General features: G+C 42.6%; 1 long non-coding RNA gene across 1 annotated transcript in view; it reads right to left on the reverse strand.

The window, feature by feature from the left end:
* The window catches only part of LOC134583557 (uncharacterized), a 30,414-nt gene extending 14,258 nt beyond the window's left edge, over positions 1-16,156 (reverse strand). The window contains exon 1 of the long non-coding RNA XR_010086321.1: positions 15,967-16,156. This is a non-coding gene — a long non-coding RNA (uncharacterized LOC134583557). The remainder of the gene's footprint in view (positions 1-15,966) is intronic.
* Between the last annotated feature and the right edge of the window lie 6,603 nt (positions 16,157-22,759).

Consider the following 22,759-nt stretch of genomic DNA (forward strand, 5'->3'; position numbering starts at 1 on the left):
TTCTATGTGCAACAGTGTCAAAAGCCTTACTGAAATATAGGTAAGCAATGTCTACTGCACCACCCTGATCTATAATTTTTTTTTTTTTTTTTTTATTCTTTATTTTGAAATATTTTTGTTTTTAAAGGGGGAAGGGTACAGAAGAAAAAACTGGGGGTTAACATTCCTGTTACATAGTGCATATAACATGTGCAAATACGTACTGATGTGCTCATGGTAGGTTTCTTTGTAAGTCTGGGTTGGGTGGGTGTCGGAGCTGGCAGTCTCGCTTCTTTTATCGTCTTGAATTATACCATTTTGCTGCTCCAGGACTAGGGGGGGGGAAGGGTACAGAACTCAAAGGGGTGGGGTACAGGAGGCCTTAGTGTGCTAGTCCTCTATCTTGTGTCTCATTTGACCTAGTTTCTGCGTCTGTTACCTTGTGATGTTCTGGTGAGTCTTTGTGGTGGTCTGTGGGCGCTGTTGGTGTAGGGTAGCGGAGTGTAGGGTGGTGGTTCCTTTCCCCCTTTCAGGGGTCGGTGGTGAAGGAGCTGTAGTGCTTGGTGGTCTTCGTCGGGGGTTGTGGTTTGGTGGTGGAGTTAAGGTGTTTGAGTGCTAGTGATCGTGGTCGGTCGCCTGGGGTAGGAGGGGTTTATATCTTTGGTTGTATTCTTTCTTTGGGAGTGGTTATAGGGGGTTAAGGCTTGGTGGAGGAGGGAGGAGTGAGTGGGCTGGGTGACAGAGAAAGAGAGAAAGAGAAGAAGAGAGAGAAAAAAAATAAAATAAAAAAAAATAAAAAAAGAGGGGGGGGGGAGGATTGGTGTTAACGGGGAGGGGTTTGTTATAAGCGAGCATTTGGTCGTGATTTTGTCCCAGATTTTGATGGAGTTCGTGATCGCTGGGGAAGTGTTCTGGATTTGAGGCCTGGCTTGTTTGGGTAGCCAAATGTGTAGTGAGGGGAAGTCCCTTCCAAAGATCGTGTGCTCTAGGTCTACCCAGCGTTTTATACCGTAAGGGGCGTGTAGGTGTTGCACCTGAGCTATTTGGGTTGCGTGGTAGTAGTGCATGAAGTGAGGGAGGCCGAGTCCCCCAGCCCTATTCGGGACGTACAGCGTTGCCCGTTTAATCCTGGCCCTCTTAATGGCCCATATGAATCGATCTATTTTAGTTTGCAGGGTTTTGAAGTCTTTGGTGATGAGTGGAATAGGTAGTGCCTGGAAGAGATATAGAAATCTGGGGAGTAAATTCATTTTTACGGAAGCTAGTCTACCCAGCCAGGAGATAGATAGGTTTGCCCAGGAACCTAGGTCTTGAGTGGCTGTCTGTATTAGCGGAGTGTAGTTCAGGTGGTATGTTAGGGATAGGTCCTTGGGTAGGCGGGTGCCTAGGTATTTTATGGTTGTGCTAGAAAGGTCGAATGGGTAGGTGTTTGTTAAGTGTTGAAGATGCTGGGGTTTTATGTGAATTGGCAGGGTTTCGGTTTTGTCTATGTTGAGTTTATATCCCGATACTCTTGCGTAGTCGTCTAGTGCAGTCAATAAAGGTGGTAAGGATTCGGTTGGATTGGTGATTGTTAAGAGGATGTCGTCAGCGTATGCGGCTGTTTTGAATTCTTCCGTGCGGATCGAAATTCCAGTTATTTGGGGGGTTTGTCTTAGCGTTTGTAGGAGGGGTTCTAGGGAGAGGGCGAATAGTATGGGGGAGAGTGGACAACCCTGTCTGGTTCCGTTTTGAATTTTAACTAATGGGGGTGTCACGTCTAAACATTTGTTATGAAGGAACACAACTGCAGATTTCGTATAGTTTGAATATTTATTAAAGAAAGTAAAAGGTAAAGACTTTAATTCCAATTTACAGGTACTGTAGCTTTAAGTAGTAAACGATAACTGAAGTCCACAATTACAGGCACTGTAGCTTTAAGTAGTAAATGATAACTGAAGTCCACAGTTACAGGCACTGTAGCTTTAAGTAGTAAACGATAGTAAATTGCAGACACTGAATCAATAAGGAGTCTCTTAGTAGAGTTAACGGTTTAGGTGATAAGTAATTACAATAGCTGTTCCATACTTTAACTGAAGCAAGACAGATGCAGATAACTGATATGAAGTATGAGTTGAAGTTAGCTGTAACGGGATTGTTTTTTCCGAAGGACTTTTGGAGACAGGTAATAACAGCTTTTAGATGCAACTCTTATCACATTGGTTTTACTTAGCTTCCGGCATATAGAACACTGGTTCCCGAGATCTCCTCAGAGGCGTATGAAGAGTGTTTAATCTTTAGTCGTGGATGAGGAGAGGTGAAGGGAACTTTGCAGAGTCTTTCAGTCCGGTCTGGTAGCAGAGGCTTTCACAACGAAGTTGTAGCCGGGTTGTGAGTAAGGAACGTAGTTCAATAATCCAGCCCTGATCAGCTGGTGCAGTCAGATTAAATAGGCAGACCGTGTCATAAAGGGGTGTGGCTAGGCTCCGTGGAACCAGGAAGTAAGAGGATACCATAGTTAAGGCATGACAGTACCCCCTCTTTAATGAGCAACCTCTGGGTGCTATTGACTTGGTTTAGAAGGGTAACGCTTGTGAAATTTGGAAACCAATTTGTCAGCATGAACGACAGAGGAGTTTTCCCATGTATCTTCATCAATTCCATATCCTTTCCATCTGATGAGGTATTGTAAGGAGCCACTATGGATCCTTGAATCCAGTATACTTTGAATTTCGTATTCTTCTTCACCCTGGACCAATATGGGATCAGGAGAAGTAGTGACATTTCTTTGGAAAGGGTCAGGATGATGAGGCTTCAACAAGGACAATTGATTGGATCTTTGGCATACAGAACAAGATTTGACATAAGATTCGATAGTTTGGTCTTGACGAGGCCACCAACAGTATCTTTTAGACAATTCAAGGGTCCTTTTCATACCTGGATGACCTGCCAGAGGAGAATCATGAATAAATTCAAGTATTTTAATTCTGAAAGAGGGAGGTACATAAATCCGGTCTTTAAAATAGTAGAGACCGTTTTTCTTGGATAATTTCATTGATTTAGGAAGTTCAAGAGCATCTTCACTGAGACCTTTAATGTCGTCAATAAGAGAAGATAAGATTCCAATGACTTTAGGCAAAGGAGGTTCTTGAGGAGTTTTGTGTTGAGAAAGGACAGCTCCAATTGCAAATTCCGAAGCATCCGTTTCAAGGACATAAGGATATGAAGGATTTGGAAGTTGAAGGATAGGAGCTGTTGTAAACTTTCTCTTTAATTCACCAATGACTGTAGGAGGAGGAGACTCCAGTTCGGTGTCAGAACAACATGAGGTTTTAGCTGGTTCTTTCGTAGACTGAAGAATTGGAATTTGCTGTAAACATGTTTCTTTACAATAATGTGAGTTAAAGGTGAGAGAGAAAGGAAACCATGAGATTTGAGGGTTGTGGTTCCTTAACCAGTTGATCCCTAATATAATAGGAAAAAATGGTGATGAGATAACATCAAATATAAGACTTTCCGTATGAGTATGATTGATGGTTACTTTTAGAGGGACGGATTCATGAAGTATTGGTCCCGATGAGATGAGGGACCCGTCAATCACTTTAACAGGTACAGAAGTTCTTTTACGAACACAAGGAATTTTATTCTTTGTTACAAAGGCTGAGTCGATGAATACTCCATTTGCACCGGAATCGATAACAGCCTTGGTTATGATTCTTTTATTGTCCCACTGTAATACAAGAACGATAGGGGACATTTGAGTATTTGCTGTAGAGGGAAGTACACTTAGGATGGAAGAGGCATGAGACTGCCTTCTGCCTTTTATCCGTTTCAATGAAGGACAATCAGAGACTAAATGAACTTGAGAGGCACAATACATGCATAGGTTTAATTGACGTCTTCGATTTTTCTCTTCAGGAGTGAGGGGACTTCTTATTATCCCTATTTCCATAGGTTCGATTGGTTCAGATGGGTTGTCAGGAGGCTTTGGAGCCCCTATTTCCATAGGTTCACTTGGTATGGAAGTCTTATCTGGAGCTTTTGAGGGAGTGAAAGGTTTGCGGTCTTTTGAATGTGAAAGGGCTTTTTCGGCATTTCTTTCTCTTAATCTTCTGTCAATGCTGATTGATAGGCGAATTAGAGCGTTCAAATTAGTAGGGAGTTCTGTTCTAGATAATTCATCTTTTACAGCTTCCGATAAACCAATTCGAAATTGGTTGCGCAATGTGATGTCATTCCATTGCGTTTCTATAGCCCATCTTTTGAATTCAGCAATGTAATCTTCAACGGGTCTATTTCTTTGCTGTAGTGTTCTGATTGTTAAATCAGCTGTAGCTTGTTTGTTAGGATCTTCATAGAGAAGAGACATGGCTTCAAAAAATTCATCCAGTGAATCTAAAATGGGGTCATCGTTTTCCAGAAAGGAATGAGCCCATGACATAGGTTCACCTCTTAGAAAGGAAATAACCGAACAAACTTTAGTTCTTTCTGTAGGATAGGATCTAGGTTTCAAAGCAATTAAAAGTTTGCAAGAGTTGAGGAACTCCCTGTATCTGGAACGATCTCCATAGAACTTTTCAGGGTTACACACAGCAGGATCACTAGCCGAGTGCAGAGTAGTATGAGGAGTATGAGTTTGTAAATCTCTGATATAAGTGAGAAGTCTTTCATTAGTAACTTGCAGGTCTTGCACACTTTGGGCTAGTGCATTAACTCTTTGATTCAGCGTAGCTATAGTAGAATCGAAATCTGCTGGATCCATTACAATGGCTGGATTATTCTGTCACGTCTAAACATTTGTTATGAAGGAACACAACTGCAGATTTCGTATAGTTTGAATATTTATTAAAGAAAGTAAAAGGTAAAGACTTTAATTCCAATTTACAGGTACTGTAGCTTTAAGTAGTAAACGATAACTGAAGTCCACAATTACAGGCACTGTAGCTTTAAGTAGTAAATGATAACTGAAGTCCACAGTTACAGGCACTGTAGCTTTAAGTAGTAAACGATAGTAAATTGCAGACACTGAATCAATAAGGAGTCTCTTAGTAGAGTTAACGGTTTAGGTGATAAGTAATTACAATAGCTGTTCCATACTTTAACTGAAGCAAGACAGATGCAGATAACTGATATGAAGTATGAGTTGAAGTTAGCTGTAACGGGATTGTTTTTTCCGAAGGATTTTTGGAGACAGGTAATAACAGCTTTTAGATGCAACTCTTATCACATTGGTTTTACTTAGCTTCCGGCATATAGAACACTGGTTCCCGAGATCTCCTCAGAGGCGTATGAAGAGTGTTTAATCTTTAGTCGTGGATGAGGAGAGGTGAAGGGAACTTTGCAGAGTCTTTCAGTCCGGTCTGGTAGCAGAGGCTTTCACAACGAAGTTGTAGCCGGGTTGTGAGTAAGGAACGTAGTTCAATAATCCAGCCCTGATCAGCTGGTGCAGTCAGATTAAATAGGCAGACCGTGTCATAAAGGGGTGTGGCTAGGCTCCGTGGAACCAGGAAGTAAGAGGATACCATAGTTAAGGCATGACAGGGGGAGGGGTGAGTGGTAGGAGGAGATTGGCCGTTGGGGTTGCGTACATAGATTGTAGGGCGTTGAAGAAGGGGCGTGGGAAGCCGAATTTATGTAGCGTGGCGAATAGGAATGGCCATAGCAAGCGGTCGAACGCCTTTTCGGCGTCGAGTGATAAAATTAGGGTGGGAATCTGTCGTGCTGTCACCGTCCAAATTAAGTCGTATGTTCGTCTAATGTTATCGCCTGCTTGTCTGTTGGGTATAAAACCAACTTGGTCTGGGTGGATTAACTTGTGCAGGTGTGGGTTCAGACGGTTGGCGAGGATTTTGGTGAATAGTTTGATATCCACGTTCAAGAGGGAGATCGGGCGGAAGTGGCCAGGTTCGAGATGGGATTTCTGTGGTTTCGGGAGTAAGCATATGTTAGCTTGTAACATTTCTGGCGGTAGCGGGTCTCCCTCCATAATCTTGTTGTATAGATTGCAGAGGTGGGGGGTCAATGTGTTTGCGAATGTTTTATAATATAAGCCTGTGTAACCGTCTGGGCCTGGGCATTTATTTGGTTTGTGACCTTTGATTGCCTTCGCTACTTCCTCCTCCGTGATTGGGGATGCGATTTGGTTAGCTGCTGTTTGTGAGAGAGATGGCAGTGTAGTCGAGTGTAGGTATCTATCTATCAGGTCCCTGAGGGCTTGTGGTTCTGAGCGTGCTTGTGGGTTATGATCGTATAACTTGGTGAAGTACGTATGGAAAACTTCTGCTATTTGCTGTGGGAGTGTTCGCAGTTGTCCGTCGGGAGTGAGGATTTGGTGGATTTGGTTATGTGCGATGCGTTGGCGTAGTCTGCGTGCTAGTAGGGTGTCAGCTTTATTAGACTTTTCATAAAATAGTTGCTTGGTCCATTGTAGGGCCTTGGTTGCGTCTTTTGCCATGAAGCTTTTCAGCTCAGTTTGGCATGTTGTGATTTGTTTTTGTGTTTCCGTGGTTGGGTCTTGTTTGAATTTGTATTCTAGTGTTCGTAATCGGATAAGTGTTTGTTCTAGGCTACGTAGTTGTTGTTTTTTCCGGATGGAGGCGAGGTTGATGAGCGTACCTCGAATAACCGTTTTGTGTGCCGCCCAGAGGACCCCCTCCGTTGTGGCTGAGGGTGTGTTGATTTCAAAGTATTCGGAGAGTGCCATCTGGACGGCCTTCACGGTACCAGGGTCATGGAGGAGTGTAGGGTTCAAACGCCACGACCATGGTTTTGTTATGTGTGGTAGTTCAATAGTGAGAGTGATGTCGGCATGGTCCGACCAAGTTATTGATCCGATGTTGGTGTTTTTTGTATGTGGGAGGAGGGAAGGGGATACCAGGAACATGTCTATTCTTGAGTGTGATCGGTGGGGGTGTGAAAAAAATGTATAGTCCTTCGTTGTGGGGTGTTGGGTCCTCCAAATGTCTATTAAGCGGGAGTTGGTAACGAATGAGAGTAGGAGTTTGTCCGTTTTAGTTGTAGGGGGTAGATCGCAGGTTGTCGGGCCTGCTCTATGTCTATCTTCAGTTGGGTGGAGAGTGGCGTTGAAGTCTCCGCCAATGATTAGGTGATGTGATGGGAATAGTTTAAGGTGGGCCTGTATGGAACTCCAAAATGTAGTGGTTGGGCCATTTGGTGCGTAGAGGGAGGTAAAGGCATATTTTTGCGGACCTATGTGTCCCGCTATCGTAAGGTAACGACCCTGTGGGTCCTGGTGTGTTTGTTGGATCACTAGGGGGCATGATTTGCGAATCATGATAGCGACTCCGCCTTGCTTGCCCGTCGGGGCGCTTGCTGTGTAGTATTTGCTGTAGTGTCGGCTCAGGAGAGGGAGCGGTTTGGATTGGGGAAAGTGGGTTTCCTGGAGGAACAATATGTCTGCCTTGGATCTGTTGGCCCAGCGGAGAACTTGGCGGCGTTTAGTGGGGCTATTAAGGCCTTTGCAGTTTATGGACGTGCATGTCAGAAGGCTAGATTTGGGTTGACCCTTTGGTCCTAAGTGTGGTGATTCGGGGCGGGTGGCCCCTGTGGCCATTGCGTGGGGCGGTGGGGTAGGGGAAGGGAGAGAAGTGAAAAAAAAAAAAAAAAAGGGAGAGAGGAGGGGGGGGGGTTTGGTTTTAGGGAGGGTGAGGAAGACCAAGTGTCTGTCGTATTTACCTGGTCTTAATTGTGGTGTGCCAGGTGTTGTAGGGGTGGAGTGACTCCGGACTCGTTGTGTGAGGAACGGTGTGTCCGGGTGTTATGGGGGGGTGGGTTATGACTGTAAAGTGTGTATTCGATTGGGTTATGGTGGTAGATGGTTCAAAGGGGAGTTGGGCCTCCATGTGAGTCGGGGCCCCTCCCCCTGGGCTTTGCGTTCGTGTTAGATGGTATATTGCTGTTGGGCGGCGTTTAGCCAGTTGGGTTGTGTTTAGTGTCAGGTTGGTATGGTTGTGTTTGTTGTGTGGTCGTCTAGCACGTGTTGGTGTGTGTTGTGAGGAGGGACGTGTCTGTATTGTTCCCTTTCGTATGTGTAGGGGTTGTTGGAGAGGTGTGTCCGTGGTCTTGTAAGGGTGTCAGTGTGACGTCATGGGGCGAGGGCTTATGTCGCCTCCGCGTTGTTTGTCTTTGAGGAGTTCGTAGAGAAGCATACCATACAATTCAACATTTATTAAACATTTAAACTATATACAGGATTCTTGAACTTTAGTTGCCTTAGTAGGCCTTGCGTATGACTTAGTAGATATCTACCTTGTTCCCCTGGTCTGGTGTTGTCCATTGGGCTAGTTGTGGCAAGGGGTGCTGGTGGTCGGGGTGGGCGTGGGGGTGCCTAACCTGTCAGTAATTCGTGTGGTGAGCTTTTGTCGCCCTATCTGGTGGTTTATTTGGCTTAGGTCCGTCAGTTTGCCTTGGGCCTGGGTGGGGTAGGTCCAGGTTTATCAATTTTCTCCCTAAGTCTCCCCCTAACTGTCCTTGGTGGTGTGGACCATCTGTTGGAAACTGGTGTGTCCCCTGCTAGGTGGTTCAGGGCCGTATTTGGGCTCTGGTTAAAGGGGTGTGGGGACGGTCTGGCTGCTGTCATAACGGTGTCTTGGCTGTCCCTAGTCTTCCGTCTCCTCTCCCCCGCCCTCCCGGCCCCTACTAGTTGTCTGTCTCAGTCCTACCAGTGGGTAGGTTCCTTGCTTAGAGGATGATCTTTAACGGCTGTGACCATTTTAGATACGAGCCTGTTGCCTCACAGTAATAAAAGAAGAAAAAAAAAAAAAGGGAAAAAAGAAAAAAAAAAGAGGAAAACAGTGCCTGGTACTTGCGATTAATGTCTTTACATCCCTGTTCCTCGCTGACCGGGCCAATTGGGATGCCTTTGTGCGAATTGGGTCGCCTGGGGAAGGCTGCGGGGGGGTGGGACGGGATCAGCAGTCTGGTATTTTTTGAGTGGTCAGTTCCAAGTCCATGCCCGGTTGGGATCTTCATGGTCTCCCTGTGTTCTTTTATGTAGTCTTGGTTGTGGCTTCCGAGAAGGGGGGTACGATGGATCTTGCTTCCTAGATTGGAATCCGTGGGTTGGCCCCTTAAGGATGGATAGGTATGGTATCATTGCTGTGTGTGTCTTTGAGAGGCTCTTTCTGTGTGGCCCTTTCCCGCTGTCTGCCGCTGCCGGGTGCTTTGTGTCCGTCTGGCATGCTATAGATGGGGTGGAAGCACTGAGGGCAGACCCGCCGAGAGAGTGGAGCAGAGAGGTACACATAGTGGGGGGTCTGTGGGCTGTTGCGGAGCCCCTTGTCTTGGTGCCCTGGGTTGCCCCTGGTGGTTTCGGGTTTATACCCAGGTCTCGTGGTGGGGGACCCGGGGTTCTGACCTGGAATGGGGGTCTTTCGGTGGCAGGGGGAGCATCGTGGGTTTCGGGCCTAGTTGTCGGGGGAATAGGTGGATGCAGAGGGTACCTGTGTCTGAGGTTTTGGGTCTTCAGGTTGTCTGTTGTAGTTGAGCCCTGTTGTTTGATGTTTGGCGTTTCCTGCCCTGTTGGCGTGGTGGTAGTGGGTTAGAGTCCCACGTGTGAGTGTGCCCGGGGATGGTGTCTTCTGTGTCCTCTTCGGAATGGAGGGTGAGTCCCAGGTCTTTGGCGAAATCGATCATGTCGGCGACTCGAAACAGCGTGCAGGTGTGGTTGCCTTTTTTTGCCGTTAATCTGAAGGGGTGCCCCCACATGTATTTCCAGCCCTGTTGGGTGAGGGCTGCGGTTAGCGGTTTCAGTTCCCTGCGTTTTCGTAGGGTAGAGGGGGCTAGGTCCTGGTAGAATTGGACCGTTTGGCCTTGTACTTGGGGGGGACTTGTCCTCGCTTTACCCATGAGTTGCTCTTTGATGTTGAAGTGCAGCATTTTGAGGATGACATCTCTAGGGGCTTGGGGGTTAAAGGCGGGGGGACGCAGTGCTCTGTGAATGCGTTCGATTGTGAGCTCAAATTCTGAGGCCTCTGGTAACATGGTCACAAAGAGATCCTGTATGGTCGGGCGTAGGGCCTCCGCCGTTATAGCTTCTGGTAGGCCGCGCAGCCGTATGTTATTCCGGCGGGACCGGTTATTCAAATCTTCCACGCCGTCCTCCAACTGTTGAATTTTGTCGTGTAGGTGGGTCATTTCCTGGTCATGGAATCGAGACCTGGAGGTGATTTCTGCTAAACCGGTCTCTGTTTTGTGAGTCCTGGCTGCCAGCGTCTCTATGTCTGTTTTCAGGCCGGTAATGTGTTTGTCTAATTCCGCCGCTGTGTATGCTTTGATCTCGTTTGTTGCTTCTTGCAACATTTGGCGGAGGTCTCCTTTGGTGAGTGGGGTGTGGGGGTTTGTGTGCCCGTCTTCTCCCCCGCTATCGGAGTCGGAGTCCGTGTGGCCTCGTGGGGAAGATGGCCGCTGGCGTTCTCTGGGAGTTTGAAAGAGCGTGGCGACCGAGGGTGTTTGGTCCTTCTTTTTCTTTGTGCCGCCCATCTCGGGTGTCGTGGGGGGAATGTCTGTGAGTAAGGGGGTATTTTAACGCCGGGTGTCAGTGGTGTGTAGGCGAATGAAAGCGGATGGTAGCCCAGGGGCGAGGGAGCTCAGGCTTCACACGTCTGGCGCCATTGACGGTCAGGCTCCGCCCCCCTGATCTATAATTTTTGATAATAGTATACATAATATTAATTGAATTACTCACTCAGTGAAGACAAAGCAAGCAGTTGAGTGGTGCTCACTCCTCTGTTTAAGTTATAATCAGCAACCAAATGAAAAAAAAGTTTTAAAACCACACTGAACTCTTAACCACAAATCCACGTGGAGGCCCATGTGGATTTGTGGTTATCCATAGATTGTGGTTCAAAACCCTTTTCTTCATTTGGTAGCAGGCAGAAAGAGGCTACTCTGTGCAGAGAAAATGCGTTACTTTCTATTGGACTGTGGAAATGCAAACTATTGACTAGTTGGTGGAGAGAGAAAAAGGATTCATGTTTTATTAAACCTCCCTTGATAAAGGCATTCTGCCGAAACGTTGGGGGTGTATTGGTTGACTCTTGTCCTTCTTCTCACTAGGTCTGGTATGTTGTCTTTATTTTTGTGTAATTTATTATTTTTGGGGGGGTTATTGAATTTGGCATCTCATATAGCTGTCTTGTATACTTATATATAATTTTTTATGCATTAGGCAATTTGCTTATATGCAACTTAAGAACTTATAGATATTGCATTGCATTCTTTATTGTACATTTATTGTCTTTCTTATGCATTGATACTGTTTATGAGAGCCTATTATTTTGACCCATGTAATAAACATCTTTTCCTATATACTTTTGTGGTTGTGCTCCTTGTTCAAGCAATAAATGTAACTCTTTTGGCCTGTTTGGAATACGGCCTTCTACGAGTGAGCACCCGAGGTTAGTTGTTATTTTCTGTTCTTTATTAGCATATTAAGTGTGCCTACCTGTTTTCATTGTGACTATTTATTAAACTTACCAGTCAGGACCCTGCTGCTGTGGTGCCCTACTGCTTCATGGGTTTCTGTTTGCATTATTGACATTGGCACAATTTAATAAGCTTCCCAAATTATTTAATATTGTTATAAAATTTACCAAATGATTGATCGATATTAGTCAGCATTAAAGACTGTGGTTTTTTTTTGTTGTAGTGAAAACATTTGGAATGTCTTTCTAACATTGTTGGATAATTTGGAACGCTCTCTAAATAGAGACCTTGGTTGGATTAAGGGTTTCTTTGGCCTAGAGCTGAAGAACTCGATGGATCTTATGAGTGAGGTTTAATTTATATTCCCAATGTCACCGTAGTTATGGACTAGATATGTGACATATGGATAAACCTTTACTGGCCTAGGTAACCTCTGGACTCTTACTCCTGTCTGACTGCGATGGCACATCTGAATTTGAGGCTTTGCACACAATATAGAAGCCAACCTCTATGCACAGTTACAGGCAGAGTCCGGCAAACTATTAATAAATAAAAAAGACACATACAACCGGAGGACCAGTGTATTAGTGGCAGCCATTTTATAATCGACTTAATAAAAGAAAACTGAAAATAGATATTGTGGCTGTCACATTACTCCAATAACCCTATCAATCTGGCTCTAATTATTGAGTACGTAATCGCCAAATTGTTTCTGAATTAGCTTATCTTGCTAGCTTGAGGCTCTTATTTTGTGTAGCGTATGTAAATGACTCGTGTGTTGTAAATGTATATTGTTTATTGGTTTGTGCGTATATTTTATCGTTGTTATCAGTGTTTGCAGCAGAGTGAGTTCAGTATATTTGAATTACGTGGGTTTCATAGTGTGAATTCAGCGAGTGTGATAGGCAAGTGTTAGTGTGAACTCATCATGTGAGGATGTGAGATGAAGGTGTGTGCTAGTTTGAACTCTGTGTGTGTGCGAGACAAGTGTCTATGTCAATGTGAACTCATCATGTTTTTAGATGAGTGTGTGTTCGTGTTTGCTTTGAGTGTGAGTGGCTCTAGTGGCTTTTCTCTACAGTGAGGGAAAAAAGTATTTGATCCCCTGCTGATTTTGAACGTTTGTCCACTGATAAAGAAATGATCAGTCTATAATTTTAATTAGCTGGTGTATTTTAACAGTGAGAGACAGAATAACAAAAAAGAAATCCAGAAAAATGCATGTAAAAAAGTTATAAATTGATTTGCATGTTAATGAGTGAAATAAGTATTTGATCCCCAATGAATCAGCAAGATTTCTGTCTTTTATACAGGTAACAAGCTGAGATTAGGAGTACTCTCTTAAAGGGAGTGCTCCTAGTCTCAGCTCGTTAACTGGAATATGAGACACCTGTCCAGAGAAGCAATCAATCAGATTCCAAACTCTCCACCATGGCCAAGACCAAAGAGCTGTCCAAGGATGTCAGGGACAAGTTTGTAGGCCTACACAAGGCTGGAATGGGCAACAAGACCACCGACAAGCAGCTTAGTGAGAAGGTGACAACAGTTGGTGCATTTATTCGCAAATGGAAGAAACACAAAATAACTGTCAGTCTCCCTCGGTCTGGTGCTCCATGCAAGATCTCACCTCGTGGAGTTTTAATAATCATGAGAATGGTGATGAATCAGCCCAGAAACTACATGGGAGGATCTTGTTAATGACCTTAAGGCAGCTGGGATCATAGTCACCATGAAAAAAATTGTTAACACACTACGCCGTGAAGGACTGAAATTCTGCAGCGCCCGCAGGGTCCCCCTGCTCAAGAAAGCACATGTACAGGCCAGTCTGAAGTTTGCCAATGAACATCTGAATGATTCTGAGGAGAACTGGGTGAAAGTGTTGTGGTCAGATGAGACCAAAATCAAGCTCCTTTGCATCAACTCAACTCGCCATGTTTGGAGGAGGAGGAATGCTGCCTATGACCCCAAGATCACCATCTCCACCGTGCTTTGGAGGTGTATTTCTGCTAAGGGGACAGGACAACTGCACCATATCAAAGGGATGATGGACGGGGCCATGTACCATCAAATCTTGTGTGAGAACCTCCTTCCATCAGCCCGGGCATTGAAAATGCGTGGTGGATGGGTATGTCAGCATGACAATGACCTAAAAGACACAGCCAAGGCAACAAAGGAGTGGCTCAAGAAGAAGCACATTAAGGTCTTGAAGGGGCCTAGCCAGTCTCCAGACCTTAATCCCATAGAAAATCTGTGGAGGGAGCTGAAGGTTCGAGTTGCCAAATGTCAGCCTTAAAACCTTAATGACTTGGAGAGGATCTGCAAAGAGGAGTGGGACAAAATCCCTCCTGAGATGTGTGCAAACCTGGTGGCCAACTACAAAAAACGTCTGATTGCCAACAAGGCTTTTGCCACCAAGTACTAAGTCGAAGGGGTCAACTACTTATTTTACTCATTGACATGCAAATCAATTTATTACTTTTTTGACATGCTTTTTTCTGGATTTTTTTTTCCTTATTCTGTCTCTCACTGTTAAAATACACCTACCATTAAAATTATAGACTGATCATTTCTTTGTCAGTAGGCAAACGTTCAAAATCAGTCTACCAAGGAGAAATGCGTTCAGTGTATTGTTTATAGCTTTTTTATTACTATTTTGTATTATATAGTGTATTACTTTTATTATATTTTTTAATATTAAAGTATTTTTTTAATTGGACCTAACTTTGCTGCTGTTGGAATGTTTGGAGCTATATCCCTTCTGGGGATCATACCACCCAAGCGCTTTGGATTGAGCAAACCGGAACTTGCTCTTTAGCATGTGAGTAGGTTTAACTTATTTATTTCTGCTTACACTCCTTTTTACGGTGTACACTATTGTGGTTCTGTTTGTTTATCTCCACATATACACGGACAGAAGAATTTATATTTACACCTGTATCCTTGAGTGGGGATCATACCACTTCAAGCGCTATCAGAGGAGCCATGTTTTACGGCTCCATTACACGTGAGTGTACATTTTATAGTTTTTACCTACCCTTGCTCCATAGCACTACATACTTCATTATATACAATTTTTATTTGTTTATTTTTTATGAGGATACCCCCTACCACACCTACTATTCAAAGAATTACCTCTGCACTTGACCCATAGGCGGGGATTATTCAGCCCAGACGCATAGACTGGAGCTGTATTGAAGCTCCAGGAAAGTATGAGTGCCCATCTTTTATTTCACCTATCACCACTACAGTTTTAAATACTAAACTATTATTTCTTCTCTGGTTCTCTCCATGTTGGGAATAATACACTTTGCCTATGTTTACCCAGGGCTTAAGCTTTAAAATTGGTTAACATGTCAGCTATTTGAAATAATATACTTTATCTATATCCAGTGCTTAGTGAATATACCCCTAGACAAGAGTTATAGAACATCGTGTAACAAGTAACAGGTGTTATATCCTGTATGTTTCTGCTGTTGGCCTTATTTCCTGTGTTTCTCCCTTTGATCATAACTGCATAACTGCATAGTAATGTGTAATTTAGAACTGAGTAGTAAATTCTTTAATTTGTAGTGCACATGCATAGTAATCTGAAGTGTGTAGTTATAGTGAAATTTAGCTTTGAGCAAGGTCCGAACATGAAGATACACCTGCAAGCTTGCTATAGGTTAAGATGTTAAGATAAGATAGATGATTTTGTTAGGATTGGATAATGCTTGTAACGACCACCCATGTTTCCTGCTGTATTTAACTTGTTACACGGCTTGTTAACCCCTTAAGGACCAAACTTCTGGAATAAAAGGGAATCATGACATATCACACATGTCATGTGTCCTTAAGGGGTTAAAGGCTCAGAAGTCACTTTGAACCTTGTCTTGTATCGTTCATTGGGGCTACTCGCCAGCTGGTCTGGGGACAAGGAGAAATACAGAGAGTTGCAAATTGATACAAACGACCATGGCAAGGGGAAATGCCTGACAAAGAAAATTCCTCACTATCACTCCACATATACCTTGTCATGGATTAGTGAAGTGCTGCCCCCTATTTTTATCCAGTTTTCTTATCGTATTTGTATTCAAGCTGCTTTTGGACTATTGTCACTTTGCGTCCGCGCTGAATTTATTTTTGTGTGGTTGTATAATACAAACATAGCTTGGCATGTACAGTAACTCCAGATTAGCACACTGTAAACATCGCATACCACAAAAGAAAAAAAGTTTGGCTGAGGGAACTTAAAAACCTTGCTAGAAGGACGTAGAGCAATATATGAAGAGTTCCACTCAAACAAGCAAATAAACAAAACACAGGAACGTAAAGTGATGAACTACAATTAACTCTTCAAATCCCGACACTGTGTGACCCTCTGCCACTAGCATACTTAAAGAAATCACGATACTTTAGTGGCAGTTAGGTAATTAAGCATTGCTTGCCACTATTTTTAAGGGACGGCATTCAGACATCTTTTAGTATATTCCATTCTATACCATAGTCCACTTAAGATAAAAACAGTAAATGCAAAGTAACTTTAATTTTAGTTTAGTAAGTAGTAAATAAATACTAACATACCTTATTCTGGCTTAGCAATACTTAGTTCGTGGCAATTTGAAAAGAAGGTTACCCATTCCAGCCTCAGATCTAAAGAAACTGAAAGTCAACTGTGCTGCTATTAACGTACAGTGCACATTAAACAGTCATGCGAGATGTTTATCAAATGAGGAACTGTGTATCCAAGGGCAGGGAGAGTGTACTTAACACCCTTTTGTTGTATATAGACCTATGCCAAAGATTTGCTGAAGTTATATTTGTTTATGCTCACGTGTGACATTGAAAGATGAAGTTCCTGGCCACCGGGCTGGGTCATTCAGCCCAACCTCCTGTCCATAAATCAACTTGACAGATGTGATCATCAGAATCTATTCAAATACTCTGAATATTTTAATTTAAGTTAATGTATTACAGAAAGTTTTATAGCCAGGAGAGAGGCAAATGCTCACATTACATATGCAAACTATGATTATGTAAAGATAAGGAACCTCAGTTATATCAGATTTGTCCCAAAGCACCTAATTTTATAAACTGCTTAGAATATTTTCTCTGTATCGCGTTAAGGAAGGGACACTTTTTAAGATTTACAATTATTAAACTTATTTTTACTCTTAGAGAGTGTTCTTATGCATTATACTATTGGACCCTCTTTTAAAAAAAAAAAAAAATTAAAAAAGCAAAAAACTCCATTAAACTTATTTGTAATAAAGTGCCTAGATTGTCTCCTCTTGCCAGCTGATACTGACTGTAAAGTTCTTTGAAGGTCTTAATGAGGACATGCTCTAGTGGAAGTGTGTTCTCTGAGAAAGTTAAAATGATCTTTTTCTCAAAAATAGTTATGTTTCCATTAGACAAAGAAAAGGGACAGGGCCTATGCACCATTAAGATAAAGTGGTTTTGGGGCTTAAAATGACTTTTTAAAGATCAGTATTTAGATATAAATGTTCTATATACTGCTTTAAAAATTAATTGCTACAATACAAATACCTTTCTGAATAGGTTGCCAAGAATTCTCACTGTAACTACCCATATGAAGTTCATCTGAAATGTCATTTTCTGTAGTTTTAGGCACTGAAGCCCAGGAACATTGTAAACTCCAAGCCCCAGTACATTGTATACTCCACCCTATATAGCCCCGTTACATTGTATACTCCACTCTATATAGCCCTGGTACATTGTATACTCCACTCTATATAGCCCTGGTACATTGTATACTGAAGCCCCGTTACATTGTATACTCCACCCTATATAGCCCCGTTACATTGTATACTCCACTCTATATAGCCCCGGTACATTGTATACTGAAGCCCCATTACATTGTATACTCCACCCTATATGGCCCCAGTACATTGTATACTCCACTCTATATAGCCCTGGTACATTGTATACTGAAGCCCCGTTACATTGTATACTCCACTCTATATAGCCCTGGTACATTGTATACTCCACTCTATATAGCCACGGTACATTGTATACTGAAGCCCCGTTACATTGTATACCCCACTCTATATAGCCCTGGTACATTGTATACTGAAGCCCCAGTACATTGTATACTCCACTCTATATAGCCCCGGTACATTGTATACTAAAGCCCCGTTACATTGTATACTCCACTCTATATAGCCCCGGTACATTGTATACTGAAGCCCCATTACATTGTATACTCCACCCTATATGGCCCCAGTACATTGTATACTCCACTCTATATAGCCCTGGTACATTGTATACTGAAGCCCCGGTACATTGTATACTCCACTCTATATAGCCCTGGTACATTGTATACTCCACCCTATATAGCCCCGGAACATTGTATACTCCACTCTATATAGCCCTGGTACATTGTATACTGAAGCCCGGTTACATTGTATACTCCACCCTATATAGCCCCGGTACATTGTATATTGAAGCCCGGTTACATTGTATACTCCACTCTATATAGCCCCGGTACATTGTATACTGAAGCCCCGTTACATTATATACTCCACCCTATATAGCCCCGGTACATTGTATACTCCACTCTATATAGCCCCGGTACATTGTATACTGAAGCCCCGGTACATTGTATACTCCACTCTATATAGCCCCGGTACATTGTATACTGAAGCCCCGTTACATTATATACTCCACCCTATATAGCCCCGGTACATTGTATACTCCACTCTATATAGCCCCGGTACATTGTATACTGAAGCCCCGTTACATTATATACTCCACCCTATATAGCCCCGGTACATTGTATACTCCACTCTATATAGCCCCGGTACATTGTATACTGAAGCCCCGGTACATTGTATACTCCACTCTACATAGCCCCGGTACATTGTATACTGAAGCCCCGGTACATTGTATACTCCACTCTATATAGCCCCGGTACATTGTATACTGAAGCCCCGTTACATTATATACTCCACCCTATATAGCCCCGGTACATTGTATACTCCACTCTATATAGCCCCGTTACATTGTATACTCCACTCTATATAGCCACGGTACATTGTATACTGAAGCCCCGTTACATTGTATACCCCACTCTATATAGCCCTGGTACATTGTATACTGAAGCCCCGGTACATTGTATACTCCACTCTATATAGCCCCGGTACATTGTATACTGAAGCCCCGTTACATTGTATACTCCACCCTATATAGCCTCGGTACATTGTATATTGAAGCCCGGTTACATTGTATACTCCACTCTATATAGCCCCGGTACATTGTATACTCCACCCTATATAGCCCCGGTACATTGTATACTCCACTCTATATAGCCCCGGTACATTGTATACTGAAGCCCCGGTACATTGTATACTCCACTCTATATAGCCCCGGTACATTGTATACTGAAGCCCCGGTACATTGTATACTCCACTCTATATAGCCCCGGTACATTCTATACTGAAGCCCCGGTACATTGTATACTCCACTCTATATAGCCACGGTACATTGTATACTGAAGCCCCGTTACATTGTATACCCCACTCTATATAGCCCTGGTACATTGTATACTGAAGCCCCAGTACATTGTATACTCCACTCTATATAGCCCCGGTACATTGTATACTAAAGCCCCGTTACATTGTATACTCCACTCTATATAGCCCCGGTACATTGTATACTGAAGCCCCATTACATTGTATACTCCACCCTATATGGCCCCAGTACATTGTATACTCCACTCTATATAGCCCTGGTACATTGTATACTGAAGCCCCGTTACATTGTATACTCCACTCTATATAGCCCTGGTACATTGTATACTCCACTCTATATAGCCCTGGTACATTGTATACTGAAGCCCCGTTACATTGTATACTCCACCCTATATAGCCCCGGTACATTGTATACTCCACTCTATATAGCCCTGGTACATTGTATACTGAAGCCCCGTTACATTGTATACTCCACCCTATATAGCCCCAGTACATTGTATACTGAAGCCCTGTTACATTGTATACTCCACCCTATATAGCCCCGGTACATTGTATGCTCCACTCTATATAGCCCTGGTACATTGTATACTCCACTCTATATAGCCCCGTTACATTGTATACTCGACTCTATATAGCCCCGGTACATTGTATACTCCACTCTATATAGCCACGGTATATTGTATACTCCACTCTATATAGCCCCGGTACATTGTATACTCCACTCTATATAGCCCTGGTACATTGTATACTGAAGCCCCGGTACATTGTATACTCCACTCTATATAGCCCCGGTACATTGTATACTCCACTCTATATAGCCCTGGTACATTGTATACTGAAGCCCCGGTACATTGTATACTCCACACTATATAGCCCCGGTACATTGTATACTCCACTCTATATAGCCCCGGTACATTGTATACTCCACTCTATATAGCCCCGTTACATTGTATGCTCGACTCTATATAGCCCCGGTACATTGTATACTGAAGCCCCAGTACATTGTATACTCCACTCTATATAGCCCCGGTACATTGTATACTAAAGCCCCGTTACATTGTATACTCCACTCTATATAGCCCCGGTACATTGTATACTGCAGCCCCATTACATTGTATACTCCACCCTATATGGCCCCAGTACATTGTATACTCCACTCTATATAGCCCTGGTACATTGTATACTGAAGCCCCGTTACATTGTATACTCCACTCTATATAGCCCCGGTACATTGTATACTCCACTCTATATAGCCCTGGTACATTGTATACTGAAGCCCCGTTACATTGTATACTCCACCCTATATAGCCCTGTTACATTGTATACTCCACCCAATATAGCCCCAGTACATTGTATACTGAAGCCCTGTTACATTGTATACTCCACCCTATATAGCCCCGGTACATTGTATGCTCCACTCTATATAGCCCTGTTACATTGTATACTCCACCCTATATAGCCCCGGTACATTGTATACTCGACTCTATATAGCCCCGGTACATTGTATACTCCACTCTATATAGCCCCAGTATATTGTATACTCCACTCTATATAGCCCCGGTACATTGTATACTCCACTCTATATAGCCCCGGTACATTGTATACTAAAGCCCCGTTACATTGTATACTCCACTCTATATAGCCCCGGTACATTGTATACTGAAGCCCCATTACATTGTATACTCCACCCTATATGGCCCCAGTACATTGTATACTCCACTCTATATAGCCCTGGTACATTGTATACTGAAGCCCCGTTACATTGTATACTCCACCCTATATAGCCCTGGTACATTGTATACTGAAGCCCTGTTACATTGTATACTCCACCCAATATAGCCCCAGTACATTGTATACTGAAGCCCTGTTACATTGTATACTCCACCCTATATAGCCCCGGTACATTGTATGCTCCACTCTATATAGCCCTGTTACATTGTATACTCCACCCTATATAGCCCCGGTACATTGTATACTCGACTCTATATAGCCCCGGTACATTGTATACTCCACTCTATATAGCCCCAGTATATTGTATACTCCACTCTATATAGCCCCGGTACATTGTATACTCCACTCTATATAGCCCTGGGACATTGTATACTGAAGCCCCGGTACATTGTATACTCCACTCTATATAGCCCCGGTACATTGTATACTCCACTCTATATAGCCCTGGGACATTGTATACTGAAGCCCCGGTACATTGTATACTCCACTCTATATAGCCCCGTTACATTGTATACTCCACTCTATATAGCCCCGGTACATTGTATACTCCACTCTATATAGCCCCGGTACATTGTATACTGAAGCCCCGGTACATTGTATACTCCACTCTATATAGCCCCGGTACATTGTATACTCCACTCTATATAGCCCTGGTACATTGTATACTGAAGCCCCGGTACATTGTATACTCCACACTATATAGCTCCGGTACATTGTATACTGAAGCCCGGTTACATTGTATACTCCACTCTATATAGCCCCGGTACATTGTATACTGAAGCCCCGGTACATAGTATGCTCCACCCTATATAGCCCCAGTACATTGTATACTCCACTCTATATAGCCCCGATACATTGTATACTGAAGCCCCGGTACATAGTATACTCCACTCTATATAGCCCCGGTACATAGTATACTCCACTCTATTGAATATTGCGCTGCAATACTTGAAGATGGATTGGATTGTTTTTTTTCATACCTCCTCTAAAATAATTTTGAAACTAGTAAATGTGTAAATGTATAAGACTTTTTTCCCCCTAAATATAAATTTAAAAAAAATGGAAGGTTAGTATAAGATATATATAGTATGAGAAAGTGATTCCACTCTAAATCTTTTTTTAATCTACCTGGGGCCCCATTTTTTAAATCTACCTATATGGCCCCATTTTAAGATTTACAATTGCATGCATGTTTTGCACACTTGTATAAATCTTTAAATATAAGTTCCCTGGAGTCTTTTTGATATTTGTATTGAAATTAAGAGAAAAACTATAGTTTTAATAAAAAAATAAAAAAATGTTCCAAAGCGTACTACTGGTTTAATTTTTTTTTTACATTTTCAGTTTTCTTTTAATTCTGTCCACATCCTGGAGTCAACACAGACAAGCCTAAAAAATAAATTTTTCTAATTTTAGATTAAAAACTCATGATATATGCACTGTATATATATATTGTTTTCCTAGGGTTATTAACATTTTTACCAGTATGACAGCTTCTGCATTTCTTATAAAAATGGAAACCTTTTCGTGGCTTATGATCTTTGATCTAATTTATAAATGCTTGTCACATGTCGAACATATTGTAGATAAAGTGTTTGTTAAAATATCTGAACTGGTTTATCTTGTTCCTTGGGTTCTTATTTAAACTATGCTCTTTTTAAATAAAGCAATTTATCTCATTTCCCTTGAAACCAATAAAACTTGTCTTGTTTATGGATGTGTTTCGTCATTCTTGTTGTATCTCACTGAGGTGCTAGTCATAACAACATGTTTCATAAGACATATTATGTGTTTTGTGGAAAAATATCCAAAAGACACAAATTAATACGCAAAATTAATTCAGCGATTCAATAATATGTATTAGCAGGGAAACAGTACACATTTTAAACTGCAAATCAGAAAACAAACCATCGATATTCAATATTCCATATCACAAACTGAAGAGATTAAGGAAGGAGAAGAGGTTTGTTTGTGGACCTGTTCAATTTTATTGACCGTACATTTCTGAATATGTTGGGTTTTAACAGAAGGACCCAACACTGTTGTGCATAGTGCAAGGAAAATAGTCACAAAAGTTTGTGCCAAGAGAAGTGGGATGTCTTGACTGCCCCCAATTTTAGATCAATGCTGACTATTTTATGTAGAGGGTCTGT

The sequence above is a fragment of the Pelobates fuscus genome, chromosome 13, assembly GCF_036172605.1.
Source record: "Pelobates fuscus isolate aPelFus1 chromosome 13, aPelFus1.pri, whole genome shotgun sequence".
NCBI lineage: Eukaryota > Metazoa > Chordata > Amphibia > Anura > Pelobatidae > Pelobates > Pelobates fuscus.